Source organism: Pseudophryne corroboree, chromosome 1, assembly GCF_028390025.1.
Source record: "Pseudophryne corroboree isolate aPseCor3 chromosome 1, aPseCor3.hap2, whole genome shotgun sequence".
Lineage (NCBI taxonomy): Eukaryota > Metazoa > Chordata > Amphibia > Anura > Myobatrachidae > Pseudophryne > Pseudophryne corroboree.
This window is the reverse complement of record NC_086444.1, coordinates 949,728,784-949,742,984: the sequence shown is the minus strand read 5'-3', so window position 1 is coordinate 949,742,984 and position 14,201 is coordinate 949,728,784. Positions and strand designations below refer to the sequence as shown.

The following is a 14,201-nucleotide window of genomic DNA, read 5'->3' as shown; positions in this document are numbered from 1 at the left end:
TCACTGCGGTCAGCACGGCAGGGACCCCCCACCCCCCCCACACCACCCGGCAGCTGCAGATAATGGCAACCGCTGGGAAAGTGTTAATTAACCCCCCCAAGTGACACACTCCCCCCCCCCCCCCCGTGTACCTTGTGTCTGTCTTAGCTTTTAAAATGAAATCCGCGATGGTAGCGCTGTTTCTGATGGTGATTATCGATGTTCCGATGTTTGGAATATGTAAAAAATATTTTTTTTTCCACTAAAATCATTTTAGATAATGTTAAATACATGTTCTTCACCTAATTCACTCATAAAAAGAAAACAACAATTCATGAGCGCTTTTTGGAAAAAAAATTAGTCAGTTAAGTAGTTAAGTGCTAATTGACCATTGCGTACAAACAAGAATTAGGCCAACAGTTATTTGTTCTCTCTTGTGTTATTCCCAAATCAGAAGTAAGCTCTCTGTCACCTGCCTCATATCAGCAGGTTTGCTTTAAAATCATCTGATGATCGCAGTGGCATAACAGGGTAGCCAGGGCCGTCTTTTCATATGGGTTCAAAGGGCAGTTGCCCAAGGGCCCCAGGAGTATAAGGGCCCTATGCTGATAGCTTTGGGTCCTCTTTTTACAGGGGTACCAGATTTTTGAAAACTGGCCCTGGGGAACCGGAGATATCAGACTTCAAAGCAGTGTTCCCCATCTGAGCCTATTAATTGCTCTTCCCAGCCAGATATCACAGGTTCTGTCTGACTTAGAATGCAGTTTTATATAATCATTGGTGGATTGCTCTGACTCCTGAACTCTGATCCTCAAATCCCCAGAACCTCCTGAAAGATGGGACTCTCTAGTTTTTTTTTTTATCCCATTGAAAGCTAAGAAATCTATTCCAGGAACTGGAGATATCTGCGGCTGGAAGCCGCCCTCCCAACGTAAAATGCTAAGTTTTAAGCCCACTCCGCTATCCACCCCTTCCCTGTGTATTAAACATCCCTGTGTATTACACATACCACCCTGTAAGTCATGTACCGGGGCCCCTTCATTCAGCCCAATGCCCCTTCTATAGTTTAGTGTTTGCCCTCTCACCCCATCTCCCACCATCTGTGCAGTAAAGGAGTAATTAGCAGAAATTACTGCTCCAAGTCCTACATGCTGAGCGCGACAGAACACCCCCTACTGCCCACAGGGCATCAAAGCTGATGATGATAGCACCCCATATCTCTACCACTGGGGTATGGGTAGGGACCCCAGTGCATTGCTTTGCCCAGGGACCTACACTGGTGTTAAGATGGCCCTGGGAGTGCCCTGTGCTTTTTCCGCATCATGAGCATATGTTGTCATGATGTCAAGGGCCACACCAGGAAATATAGTACTGCTAGAGCATGCTGTAGACCAGTGGTAGCCAACCCTGGTCCTCGAGAGCTACCAACAGTTCATGTTTTCCAGCTCACCTAGCAGGGGCACAGGTGTAGTCATTACTAACTGACACATTTTAAAAGATCCACAGTTGGAGCTAAGTACTTCACTTGTGATTCTGTAAGGAGACCTGGAAAATGTGAAGTGTTGGTAGCTCTCAAGGACCAGGGTTGACTACCACTGCTGTAGACTGTCACTGGAATATAGTGTATACTGATACTGTGGGTTAATGACCTTATTCAGGTTTGTTAGCAAACCAAAAAGTTAGCAATTGGGCAAAACCATGTGCACTGCAGGTGGGGCAGATGTAACATATGCATAGAGAGTTAGATTAGGGTGCAGTGTGTTCAAACTGAAATCTAAATTGCAGTGTAGAAATTAAGCAGCCAGTATTTACCCTGCACAGAAACAAAATACCCCATCCAGATCTAACTCTTGCTGCACATGTTAGATCTGCCCCACCTGCAGTGCAACATGGTTTTGCCCAATTGTTAACATTTTTGGTTTGCTAAAAACCTGAATAACCATCTAAATACATTATTAATGAGGTCCTATGTGGCACCCCATCAGGGCTGCCACAGATATTTATGCGACTTCTGTGCCCATTTTCCCCTCTACAAAATGCAGCCTGGCTGAACGCTTTGTGACTTACTGCAAGGAAAGGGTTAAAGATATGTTCTGTGCTGTAGCTGGCATGCACCGGGACAGTTAACAGCTGAGGGATCGGACAGTTGGCAGTTGGGTGGCGGCCATCTTGGAAGGACAGAGAGCAAAGAGTGGAGCAGCACTATTAGCTGCAGTGTGTTGGGATGTTCCCAGTGACTGGAAGGAAAGGAGATTGACGGCAGCAGCTAGGGGACTCGGTGATCAGCCACGCGTATCCCTGTGAGAATTGGTGGATGGTGGCAGCAGCAGAGACAATTGAGGCTGTGTTTAGGGACATCTTCTGGCATCCAAGGACAGTGATGTAGCTACTCACCTCCCAGTGAAGGAGGGTCAGGTAGCGCCTCCTCCTTCAGAGCAGCAGCGGGTGAGCAAAAAGGACAGATCACACTCTCCTAGTGCAGTAACTGCTGAAAGTAAGGCAAAAGTAAATAGGCAGCACACTGAGTGAGAAAGACTTCGGCACTACTTCTAATAGCTGTTACTTATATGTTGACGAACAGCAGGATACCCTTTTACCCTCCCCTACCTGGCAGGGTTGCTCTATAGTGCAGCACAAGGAGAGTTAATAAAGCATCAGCATTTCAGGGAACATATTGATACAGTATTCAGCTGTTATTGCCTGTGGACAAGAGCCAGGACCTTTTGGAAGCCTATCCCTGCTATCCTTATATATGTAGAGTACAGTACATTAAGGCTCTGAGCTTGCTAAACTGGGGAACGTAATACTTCTGAGTACTCCAACGAGAACTGTGTAACTGGCCATAATTAGTATCTGGGGCCCCAGCGTTGAAATTTCTTATATTTTAATGCATTGTTTTGTGTAAAACATTATTAAGAATGTATTTGTGTTTTGCATTTAAATTGGCTTAGAACAATAAGGGTCTGGTTTGTCTTTGGATAATGTAATTAAGTGAAAGTGTTTGACTACCTTATTGCTAAGCATCCATTGCAGGTTGTATTTGTTTGTGCTGTGTGAGACTTCAGACCAGCAAATTGAGTTCCAGCCTAATAAATTGCTTAATTTTGCCTTTTGTAAGCGATATTGAAAATTGTATTATTTTATTTCAAAACTGAAAACTGTTTTAATTGAGTCCAATTGCTTAATATTGGATTCAGAAACCTTGTTACCAATTACTGAAGAAGCAGAAAACCCATGCCAACAGACCAATCATTATTGGCAATGTATATATTCAATACTCTACACCAGAGGTTCTCAAACTCGGTCCTCAGGACCCCACACGGTGCATGTTTTGCAGGTCTCCTCACAGAATCACAAGTGAAATAATTAGCTCCACCTGTGGACCTTTTAAAATGTGTCAGTGAGTAATTAATACACCTGTGCGCCTGCTAGGTTACCTGCAAAACATGCACTGTGTGGGGTCCTGAGGACCGAGTTTGAGAACCTCTGCTCTACACTAACATCATACTTACCTGGGTGTTACACCAATAACCAAGTTCATCTGTATCACACCTTAACCAAACTCTAGAAACAGCACTTGATGAAGTGGCTCCAGCTACCCATTACACTCCACGTAGACTTAGATGTCAACCGTGGCACTCTAAATACACAAGACACCTACAAAAACTCTCACGTAAAGTAGAACGCCAGTGACGTAAATCTCGTAGTTCAAGTGACTTTCTCTGACGTCCTAGTGGATGCTGGGAACTCCGTAAGGACCATGGGGAATAGACGGGCTCCGCAGGAGACTGGGCACTCTAAAAGAAAGATTAGGTACTATCTGGTGTGCACTGGCTCCTCCCACTATGACCCTCCTCCAGACCTCAGTTAGATTTCTGTGCCCGGCCGAGCTGGATGTACACTAGGGGCTCTCCTGAGCTCCTAGAAAGAAAGTTTATTTTAGGTTTTTTATTTTACAGTGAGACCTGCTGGCAACAGGCTCACTGCATCGAGGGACTAAGGGGAGAAGAAGCGAACCTACCTGCTTGCAGCTAGCTTGGGCTTCTTAGGCTACTGGACACCATTAGCTCCAGAGGGATCGACCGCATGGAACTGGCCTTGGTGTTCGTTCCCGGAGCCGCGCCGCCGTCCCCCTTACAGAGCCAGAAGCAAGAAGAGGTCCGGAAAATCGGCGGCAGAAGACTTCGGTCTTCACCAAGGTAGCGCACAGCACTGCAGCTGTGCGCCATTGCTCCTCATGCACACTTCACACTCCGGTCACTGAGGGTGCAGGGCGCTGGGGGGGGCGCCCTGAGGGCAATATATGACACCTTGGCTGGCAAATCTACATCATATATAGTCCTAGAGGCTATATAGATGTAAAATTACCCCTGCCAGTATTCCAGAAAAAGCGGGAGAAAGTCAGTTGAAAAAAGGGCGGGGCTTCTCCCTCAGCACACTGGCACCATTTTCTCTTCACAGTGCAGCTGGAAGACAGCTCCCCAGGCTCTCCCCTGTAGTTTTCAGGCTCAAAGGGTTAAAAAGAGAGGGGGGGGCACAAAATTTAGGCGCAATATTGTATATACAAGCAGCTATTGGGAAAAATTCACTCAATATAGTGTTAATCCCAAAATTATATAGCGCTCTGGTGTGTGCTGGCATACTCTCTCTCTGTCTCCCCAAAGGGCTGTGTGGGGTCCTGTCCTCAGTCAGAGCATTCCCTGTGTGTGTGTGCGGTGTGTCGTACGGCTGTGTCGACACTTTTGATGAGGAGGCTTATGTGATGGCAGAGCAGATGCCGATAAATGTGATGTCGCCCCCTGTGGGGCCGACACCAGAGTGGATGGATAGGTGGAAGGTATAAACCGACAGTGTCAACTCCTTACATAAAAGGCTGGATGACGTAACAGCTGTGGGACAGCCGGCTTCTCAGCCCGCGCCTGCCCAGGCGTCTCAAAGGCCATCAGGGGCTCAAAAATGCCCGCTCCCTCAGATGGCAGACACAGATGTCGACACGGAGTCTGACTCCAGTGTCGACGAGGTTGAGACATATACACAATCCACTAGGAACATCCGTTACATGATCCCGGCAATAAAAAATGTGTTACACATTTCTGACATTAACCCAAGTACCACTAAAAAAGGGTTTTATGTTTGGGGAAAAAAAGCAGGCAGTGTTTTGTTCCCCCATCAAATGAGTGAATGAAGTGTGAAAAAGCGTGGGTTCCCCCGATAAGAAACTGGTAATTTCTAAAAAGTTACTGATGGCGTACCCTTTCCCGCCAGAGGATAAGTTACGCTGGGAGATATCCCCTAGGGTGGAAAAGGCGCTCACACGTTTGTCAAAAAAGGTGGCACTGCCGTCTTAGGATACGGCCACTTTGAAGGTACCTGCTGATAAAAAGCAGGAGGCTATCCTAAAGTCTGTATTTACACACTCAGGTACTAGACTGAGACCTGCAGATAGTGCTGCTGCAGCGTGGTCTGTAACCCTGTCAAACAGGGATACTATTTTGCAAACATAAGACGTCGTCTTATATATGAGGGATGCACAGAGGGATATTTTGCCGGCTGGCATCCAGAATTAATGCAATGTCCATTCTGTCAGGAGGGTATTAGAGACCCGACACTGGACAGGTGATGCTGACTTTAAAAGGCACATAGAGCCTTATAAGGGTGAGGAATTGTTTGGGGATGGTCTCTGGGACCTCGTATCCACAGCAACAGCTGGGAAGAAAAATTTTTACCTCAGGTTTCCTCACAGCCTAAGAAAGCACTGTATTATCAGGTACAGTCCTTTCGGCTTCAGAAAAGCAAGCGGGTCAAAGGCGCTTCCTTTCTGCACAGAGACGAGGGAAGAGGGAAAAAGCTGCACCAGTCAGCCAGTTCCCAGAATCAAAATTCTTCCCCCGCTTCCTCTGAGTCCACCGCATGACGCGGGGGCTCCACAGGCATAGCCAGGTATGGTGGGGGGCCGCCTCAAAAATTTCAGCGATCAGTGGGCTCGCTCACAGGTGGATCCCTGGATCCTTCAAGTAGTATCTCAGGGGTACAAGCTGGAATTCGAGGTGTCTCCCCCCCGCCGTTTCCTCAAATCTGCCTTGCCGACAACTCCCTCAGGCAGGGAGGCTGTGCTAGAGGCAATTCACAAGCTGTATTCCCAGCAGGTGATAGTCAAGGCGCCCCTACTTCAACAAGGACGGGGTTACTATTCCACACTGTTTGTGGTACCGAAACCGGACGGTTCGGTGAGACCCATTTTAAATTTGAAATCCTTGAACACATACATAAAAAAATTCAAGTTCAAGATGGAATCGCTCAGGGCGGTTATTGCAAGCCTGGAGGAGGGGGATTACATGGTATCCCTGGACATCAAGGATGCTTACCTACATGTCCCCATTTACCATCCTCACCAGGAGTACCTCAGATTTGTGGTACAGGATTGCCATTACCAATTCCAAACACTGCCGTTTGGACAGTCCACGGCACCGAGGGTCTTTACCAAGGTAATGGCAGAAATGATGATACTCCTTCGAAAAAAGGGAGTTTTAATTATCCCGTACTTGCACGATCTCCTTATAAAGGCGAGGTCCAAGGAGCAGTTGTTGGTCGGAGTAGCACTATCTCGGGAGGTGCTACAACAGCACGGATGGATTCTATACATTCCAAAGTCACAGCTGGTTCCTACCACACGCCTACTGTTCCTGGGGATGGTTCTGGACACAGAACAGAAAAAAGTGTTTCTCCAGCAGGAGAAAGCCAAGGAGCTGTCATCTCTAGTCAGAGACCTCCTGAAACCAAAACAGGTATCGGTGCATCACTGCACATGAGTCCTGGGAAAAATGGTAGCTTCTTACGAAGCAAAATTCCATTCGGCAGGTTCCATGCAAGAACCTTTCAGTGGGACCTCTTGGACAAGTGGTCGGGATTGCATCTTCAGATGCATCGGCTGATAACCCTGTCTCCAAGGACCAGGGTATCTCTACTGTGGTGGCTGCAGAGTGCTCATCTTCAAGAGGGCCGCAGATTCGGCATACAGGACTGGGTCCTGGTAACCACGGATGCCAGCCTTCGAGGCTGGGGGGCAGTCACACAGGGAAGAAATTTCCAAGGACTTTGGTCAAGTCAGGAGTCGTCCCTACACATAAATATTCTGGAACTGAGGGCCATTTACAATGTCCTAAGTCAGGCAAGGCCTCTGCTTCAAAACCAGCCGGTACTGATCCAATCAGACAACATCACGGCAGTCGCCCATGTAAACCGACAGGGCGGCACAAGAAGTAGGATGGCGATGGCAGAAGCCACAAGGATTCTCCGATGGGCGGAAAATCACGTCTTAGCACTGTCAGCAGTGTTCATTCCGGGAGTGGACAACTGGGAAGCAGACTTCCTCAGCAGACACGACCTACACCCGGGAGAGTGGGGACTTCATCCAGAAGTCTTCCAACTGTTAGTAAACCGTTGGGGAAGGCCACAGGTGGACATGATGGCGTCCCGCCTAAACAAAAAACTATATATTGCGCCAGGTCAAGGGACCCTCAGGCAATAGCTGTGGACGCTCTAGTGACACCGTGGGTGTACCAGTCGGTTTATGTATTCCCTCCTCTGCCTCTCATACCAAAGGTACTGAGAATAATAAGAAAACGAGGAGTAAGAACGATACGCGTGGTTCCGGATGGGCCAAGAAGAGCTTGGTACCCAGAACTTCAAGAAATGATATCAGAGGACCCATGGCCTCTACCGCTCAGACAGGATCTGCTACAGCAGGGGCCCTGTCTGTTCCAAGACTTACCGTGGCTGCGTTTGACGGCATGGCGGTTGAATTCCGGATCCTAAAGGAAAAGGGCATTCCGGAAGAAGTCATTCCTACGCTGATAAAAGCCAGGAAAGAAGTAACCGCAAACCATTATCACCGTATTTGGCGAAAATATGTTGCGTGGTGTGAGGCCAGGAAGACAGAGGAATTTCAGCTGGGTCGTTTTCTGCACTTCCTACAGTCAGGAGTGACTATGGGCCTAAAATTGGGTCCAATTAAGGTCCAGATTTCGGCTCTGTCGATTTTCTTCCAGAAAGAACTGGCTTCACTGCCTGGAGTTCAGACATTTGTAAAGGGAGTGCTACATATTCAGCCCCCTTTTGTGCCTCCTGTGGCACCTTGGGATCTCAACGTGGTGTTGAGTTTCTTAAAATCACATTGGTTTGAGCCACTTAAAACTGTGGATTTGAAATATCTCACGTGGAAAGTGGTCATGTTATTGGCCTTGGCTTCGGCCAGGCGTGTGTCAGAATTGGCGGCTTTGTCATGTAAAAGCCCTTATCTGATTTTCCATATGGATAGGGCAGAATTGAGGACTCGTCCCCAGTTTCTCCCTAAGGTGGTATCAGCTTTTCACTTGAACCAACCTATTGTAGTGCCTGCGGCTACTAGGGACTTGGAAGATTCCAAGTTACTGGACGTAGTCAGGGCCTTAAAAATGTATATTTCCAGGACGGCTGGAGTCAGGAAAACTGACTCGCTTTTTATCCTGTAGGCACCCAACAAAATAGGTGCTCCTGCTTCTAAGCAGACTATTGCTCGCTGAATTTGTAGCACAATTCAGCTGGAGCATTCTGCGGCTGGATTGCCGCATCCTAAATCAGTAAAAGCCCATTCCACGAGGAAAGTGGGCTCATCTTGGGCGGCTGCCCGAGGGGTCTCGGCTTTACAATTTTGCCGAGCTGCAACTTGGTCAGGGGTAAACACGTTTGCTAAATTCTACAAAATTGATACCCTGGCTGAGGAGGACCTTGAGTTCTCTCATTCGGTGCTGCAGAGTCATCCGCACTCTCCCGCCCGTTTGGGAGCTTTGGTATAATCCCCATGGTCCTTACGGAGTTCCCAGCATCCACTAGGACGTCAGAGAAAATAAGATTTTACTCACCGGTAAATCTATTTCTTGTAGTCCGTAGTGGATGCTGGGCGCCCATCCCAAGTGCGGATTGTCTGCAATACTTGTATGTAGTTATTGCCTAACTAAGGGTTATTGTTGAGCCATCTGTTGAGAGGCTCAGTTATATTTCATACTGTTAACTGGGTGTAGTTTCACGAGTTATACGGTGTGATTGGTGTGGCTGGTATGAGTCTTACCCGGGATTCAAAATCCTTCCTTATTGTGTCAGCTCTTCCGGGCACAGTATCCTAACTGAGGTCTGGAGGAGGGTCATAGTGGGAGGAGCCAGTGCACACCAGATAGTACCTAATCTTTCTTTTAGAGTGCCCAGTCTCCTGCGGAGCCCGTCTATTCCCCATGGTCCTTACGGAGTTCCCAGCATCCACTACGGACTACGAGAAATAGATTTACCGGTGAGTAAAATCTTATTTTCTCACATATAAGACCATGTACCACTCCTATCATAGTGCTCTGGACACTACCAAACAAACATATTTCCAATCTCTCATCTCTGCTCAAGCCTCTAACCCCAAGCGACTTTTTAATACATTTAAATTACTTCTTGTCCCTCCCTCACCCAACCCACCAGCCACTATCAGTGCGCAAGATTTTGCGTCCTATTTCAAGGACAAGATTGAAAAAATCCAAAATGAAATGGTATGCTCTTCCACAGCCAGTGACCTGCTCAATTCCCTACCTGAACCCTCTAACACCTTCTCTCCATTTGATCCCACAAATGAAGATGAAGTATCTGCACTAATCTCATCTGCCTACTCTACTACTTCTCCTCTTGATTCTATACCCTCACAAATTAGTAAATCTCTATCTCCTGTGCTCATCCCAACCTTAACTAAAATATGTAATCTCTCTCTGTCTACTAGTATCTTTCCTTCTCTGTAAAAGCATGCAGTGATTACTCCCATTCTGAAAAAACAAAATTCTGACCCAAGCAAACTCTCTAACTACCGTCCCATCTCACAGCTCCTATGCCCCTCCAAGCTACTTGAGAGACTTGCCTACACTCACCTCACACTCTTTCTTAACTCACACAGCTTACTGGACCCACTTCAGTCAGGATTTCATGCCCAACACTCCACAGAGACAGCACTGACTAAGATAGTGAATTATCTGGTCACTGCTAAATCTAAAGGCCATTACTCACTACTTATTCTCCTTGATCTCTCTGCTGCCTTTGACACTATTGACCACTCTCTCCTCATACAAACATTACAATCCCTAGGTCTTTAGGACACAGCCCTTTCTTGGTTCTCATCTTACTTATCTAATCGCTCCTTCAGTGTTTGTTTCTCTGATTCCACCTCCTTTTTTCTACCTTTCTCAGTTGGAGTACTGCAAGGATCAGTCTTAGATCCTCTGCTTTTCTCTATCTATACCACATCTTTTGGCAAACTAATCAGCTCCTTCGGATTTCAGTATCATCTGTATGCAGATTTGTCACCATCTGTATTGAGCCGCGTCACTGAATGTCTTTCTGCCATTTCATCTTGGATGACATCTCGCCACCTCAAACTTAATATTTCCAAAACAGAATTAATTATATTTCCACCGGCCAATAGTAGTTCCCGACCTGATATCTCTATAACTGTTGATAACTCAGCAATCATCCCTACTCCACAAGCTCGCTGCCTAGGTGTCATTCTTGACTCTGAACTGTCCTTTGTTCCCCACATTCAATCTGTCTCAAAATCATGTTACATACATCTAAGAAACATATCCAAAATACAACCATATCTTACACAAGACACAGCAAAAACTCTGATCCATGCTCTCATTATCTCCCGCATTGATTATTTTAATAGTCTCCTGACTGGTCTTCCCAAACATAGGCTCTCATCACTACAATCCATTTTGAAAGCAGCTGTGAGGCTAATCTTCCTTGCTAGACGTTCATCATCTGCAGATCCACTCTGTCAGTCCCTCCATTGGTTACTGGTATTCTACTGTGTTAAATATAAAATACTTTTACTTACATACAAGGCTATTAACCAAACTGCACCAACATATACTGTATCTCTTCACTCATCTCAAGATATCTTCCTAACTAACATCTTCGCTCTGCACAAGATCTGCATCTCTCATCCACACGTATTACTTGTTCCCACTCAAAATTACAGGACTTTATCTGGGCTTCACCCACTCTGTGGACTGTCCTCCCATACACAATAAGACTTACCTCTATTCTCCAAACCTTAAACGTTCCCTGAAAACTCGTAAGAAATGGTGAAAAGATATGAGTTCCACTAGGCCCCACAGAAAAAGGATTTTAAGGAAATAAATATACGTCCCTTATGCTGGGTAATGTATTCCTCATAATATGTAATCATCAGGATCGGCGTTTACAGCACATAATATGTAGTCATCACATCAAGATTTACAGCACATGGGGAAAGAGCAAAAAATACATCATGTGCAGTAAAATCAATTTAATCACATGAAGGTAACATACAATACATAACAATGAATACAGAGCAGTATTGGGATTGCAATTAGAGATGTGCACTAGAAATTTTTCGTGTTTTGTGTTTTGGTTTTGGATTCGGTTGCATTTTGCCAAAACCTCCCTGAACATTTTTTGTCGGATTCGGGTGTGTTTTGGATTCGGGTGTTTTTTTACAAAAAACCCTCAAAAACAGCTTAAATCATAGAATTTGGGGGTCATTTTGATCCCATAGTATTATTAACCTCAATAACCATAATTTCCACTCATTTTCAGTCTATTCTGAACACCTCACACCTCACAATATTATTTTTAGTCCTAAAATTTGCACCGAGGTCGCTGGATGGCTAAGCTAAGCGACACAAGTGGCCGACACAAACACCTGGCCCATCTAGGAGTGGCACTGCAGTGTCAGGCAGGATGGCACTTCAAAAAAATAGTCCCCAAACAGCACATGATGCAAAGAAAAATGAAAGAAAAAAGAGGTGCAAGATGGAATTGTCCTTGGGCCCTCCCACCCACCCTTATGTTGTATAAACAGGACATGCACACTTTAACGAACCCATCATTTCAGGGACAGGGTCTGCCACATGACTGTGACTGAAATGACTGGTTGGTTTGGGCCCCCACCAAAAAAGAAGCAATCAATCTCTCCTTGCACAAACTGGCTCTACAGAGGCAAGATGTCCACCTCATCATCATCCTCCGATTCCTCACCCCTTTCACTGTGTACATCCCCCTCCTCACAGATTATTAATTCGTCCCCACTGGAATCCACCATCTCAGATCCCTGTGTACTATCTGGAGGCAATTGCTGGTGAATATCTCCACGGAGGAATTGATTATAATTCATTTTGATGAACATCATCTTCTCCACATTTTCTGGAAGTAACCTCGTACGCCGATTGCTGACAAGGTGAGCGGCTGCACTAAACACTCTTTCGGAGTACACATTGGAGGGAGGGCAACTTAGGTAGAATAAAGCCAGTTTGTGTAAGGGCCTCCAAATTGCCTCTTTTTCCTGCCAGTATACGTACGGACTGTCTGACGTGCCTACTTGGATGTGGTCACTCATATAATCCTCCACCATTCTTTCAATGGTGACAGAATCATATGCAGTGACAGTAGAAGACATGTCAGTAATCGTTGGCAGGTCCTTCAGTACGGACCAGATGTCAGCACTCGCTCCAGACTGCTCTGCATCACCGCCAGCGGGTGGGCTCGGAATTCTTAGCCTTTTCCTCGCACCCCCAGTTGCAGGAGAATGTGAAGGAGGAGCTGTTGACGGGTCACGTTCCGCTTGACTTGACAATTTTCTCACCAGCAGGTCTTTGAACCTCTGCAGACTTGTGTCTGCTGGAAAGAGAGATACAACGTAGGTTTTAAATCTAGGATCAAGCACGGTGGCTAAAATGTAGTGCTCTGATTTCAACAGATTGACCACCCGTGAATCCTGGTTAAGCGAATTAAGAGCTCCATCCACAAGTCCCACATGCCTAGCGGAATCGCTCTGCTTTAGCTCCTCCTTCAATGTCTCCAGCTTCTTCTGCAAAAGCCTGATGAGGGGAATGACCTGACTCAGGCTGGCAGTGTCTGAACTGACTTCACGTGTGGCAAGTTCAAAGGGTTGCAGAACCTTGCACAACGTTGAAATCATTCTCCACTGCGCTTGAGTCAGGTGCATTCCCCCTCCTTTGCCTATATCGTGGGCAGATGTATAGGCTTGAATGGCCTTTTGCTGCTCCTCCATCCTCTGAAGCATATAGAGGGTTGAATTCCACCTCGTTACCACCTCTTGCTTCAGATGATGGCAGGGCAGGTTCAGGAGTGTTTGCTGGTGCTCCAGTCTTCGGCATGCGGTGGCTGAATGCCGAAAGTGGCCCGCAATACTTCGGGCCACCGACAGCATCTCTTGCACGCACCTGTCGTTTTTTAAATAATTCTGCACCACCAAATTCAATGTATCTGCAAAACATGGGACGTGCTGGAATTTACCCAGATGTAATGCACGCACAATATTGCTGGCATTGTCCGATGTCACAAATCCCCAGGAGAGTCCAATTGGGGTAAGCCATTCTGCGATGATGTTCCTCAGTTTCCGTAAGAGGTTGTCAGCTGTGTGCCTCTTATGGATAGCGGTGATACAAAGCGTAGCCTGCCTAGGAACGAGTTGGCGTTTGCGAGATGCTGCTACTGGTGCCACCGCTGCTGTTCTTGCTGCGGGAGGCAATACATCTACCCAGTGGGCTGTCACAGTCATATAGTCCTGAGTCTGCCCTGCTCCACTTGTCCACATGTCCGTGGTTAAGTGGACATTGGGTACAACTGCATTTTTTAGGACACTGGTCACTCTTTTTCTGACGTCTGTGTACATTTTCGGTATCGCCTGCCTAGAGAAATGGAACCTAGATGGTATTTTGTACCGAGGACACAGTACCTCAATCAAGTCTCTAGTTGCCTGTGAATTAACGGTGGATACCGGACACACGTTTCTCACCACCCAGGCTGACAAGACCTGAGTTATCCGCTTTGCAGCAGGATGACTGCTGTGATATTTCATCTTCTTCGCAAATGACTGTTGGACAGTCAATTGCTTACTGGAAGTAGTACAAGTGGTCTTCCGACTTCCCCTCTGGGATGACGATCGACTCCCAGCAGCAACAACAGCAGCGCCAGCAGCAGTAGGCGTTACACTCAAGGATGCATCGGAGGAATCCCAGGCAGGAGAGGACTCGTCATACTTGCCAGTGACATGGCCTGCAGGACTATTGGCTTTCCTGTGTAAGGTGGAAATTGACACTGAGGGAGTTGGTAGTGTGGTTTGCAGGAGCTTGGTTATTACAAGAGGAAGGGAT

The 14,201-nt window shown here is 46.6% G+C and overlaps 1 protein-coding gene across 2 annotated transcripts in view; it reads left to right on the top strand.

The window, feature by feature from the left end:
• The window catches only part of ANXA10 (annexin A10), a 154,594-nt gene that overhangs the window by 122,088 nt on the left and 18,305 nt on the right, over positions 1–14,201 (top strand). Inside the window, exon 1 of one of the 2 annotated variants that reach the window (XR_010190278.1) lies at positions 1,906–2,424. The exons of the other annotated variant lie outside the window; for it this stretch is intronic. The gene's annotated coding sequence lies outside the window, so the exon portion shown is untranslated. Of the gene's footprint in view, positions 1–1,905; positions 2,425–14,201 lie in introns of those variants that run through there. 2 annotated transcript variants of the gene reach the window in all.